The following is a 1,990-nucleotide window of genomic DNA, read 5'->3' as shown; positions in this document are numbered from 1 at the left end:
TTTCAAGACAAAGAATATTACCAGGAATGAAAGTGATATTTCATAATGATAAAAAGGGTCAATACATTAAGGAATCATAATAATTATTAATATGTTCTAAAGTCAAGTAATAATAATTATTATAATCTGTGCTGGATCTAATAACAGAGCTTCAAAATACATGAAGCAAAAACTGACAGAACAAAGAGAAAAATAGACAAATTCACATTTACAGCTACAGATTTTATCTTTTTTCTCTCGGTAATTGATGGTATAATTGGACAAAAATGCAGTCAGAATACAGAAGATTTGAATAATATTACCTACTTCCTTGACTGAATTGATGTTTCTAGAAATACTACACATAACAACTGCTGAGTACTCATTTCCCCCCAAGGGTACATGGAACATTCATTGTGATGAATCTGGGGCTGGGGATGTAGTTCCATTGATAGAGTGCTTGCCTAGCATGGACAAAATCCCGGGCTCAATCCATAGCACTACATAAAACTGTAATCCCAGCACTCAAAAGGTGGAGACAAGAGGATCAGGAGTTCAAGCTAATCCTGGCTGTATAGTGAGTTTGAGGTCAGCCTGATACAGATGAGATTTTGTCTTAAAAACAGAAACAAAGGGCTGGAGTGATGGCTCAGCAGATAAGAGCACTGCCTGCTCTTGCAGAGGACCTGGGTTCAGTTCCTAGCACCCACATAGCAGATAATAATCATCTCTAACTCCAGTTCCAGGGGACCACTGCCCTCTTCTGTCCTCCCTGTGCATTGTACTCACATGGCACACATACAGGGACTCACATGTACACATAAAATAAAAATAAATAAAAAATTTAAAATGTTTTTATTTGTATGTGGGCTGTGTATGTACCTGCTAGTGTGGGTGCATGCATGTGTGAAGGTCAGAGGTCAACGTCAGATGTCTTCCTTCATCACTCCATCACTTTCTACCTTGATCTGTTTTATTTATGTGCTTTTTTAAGACTGGTTCTCACTATGTAGCCCCTTCTGGTCTGGAACTCTTTATGTAGACCAGGCTGGTCTCAAACTTACAGAGATCTGCCTCTGCCTACCTAGTGCTGGAATTAAGGCATATACCTCCACATATGGCTCTCTACCTTATTCTTTGATGGAGGGTCTCACACTCAACCTGAAGCTCATCAATTTGGTTAGACTGACTGGCTGATGAGCTTCAGGGATCCTCCCGCTTCTGCTCCCACCCCATCCCAATGCTGGGTTACAGATGTGTGTTGCCATACCCAGGTTTTTGATGTGGGTGCCGGGGATCTGAACTCGGGTCTTCATGCTCACATAGCTCTTTACTCACTGAGCCATCTCTCCAGCCTCTACAACAAAGTCCATCCAATAGATCAATCCTAATTTGAATATTGCAAGTTAAGAATGCAGTTTAAAAGAAACCCAGCAAAATGAAACAAAACATAATAAGAATGCACTTGAGTTGGGGCTATGGCTTAGTGGTAAAGTGGTAGCATTCTTACTGAGAATGCTTGAGACTCTAAGTTCAATCCCCAATACTGCATGAAAGCCCCAAATCAAAAAACCAATCAAACCAAACCAATCAAACAAACATAAGAAACCTAAAACAAAAACGAAAACAAAACAAAATGCATTTGCTACACCTAACCTACTGACCATTGTCGCTTAATAGCACAGTATATGCGTGTTGGAATGCTGGCTACTTATTCTTATGACCTAGAGGCTGACTGGGAGGTACAAGCTCTCCACTGCTGCAAATCATCATGAAAGAGTATGGTACTGCAGATCAATAATCCAGGAAAAGATTAGAATTCAAAATTTGAAGAATGTTTTCAACTGATGTATCATTTTACTACCTACATAAATTTTTTAAAAAAAATTGTTGGTTGTTGTGGTGCACGCCTTTAATCCCAGCATTTGGGAGGCAGAGGCAAGCAGATCTCTGTGAGATTGAAGCCAGCCTGGTCTACATAGTGAGTTCCAGGTCAGCTGGGGATACAGGG

This window comes from Nannospalax galili, unplaced genomic scaffold (assembly GCF_000622305.1).
Source record: "Nannospalax galili isolate Female #2095 unplaced genomic scaffold, S.galili_v1.0 scaffold229, whole genome shotgun sequence".
Taxonomy (NCBI): domain Eukaryota; kingdom Metazoa; phylum Chordata; class Mammalia; order Rodentia; family Spalacidae; genus Nannospalax; species Nannospalax galili.
Note: the sequence above shows the minus strand (reverse complement) of the source record.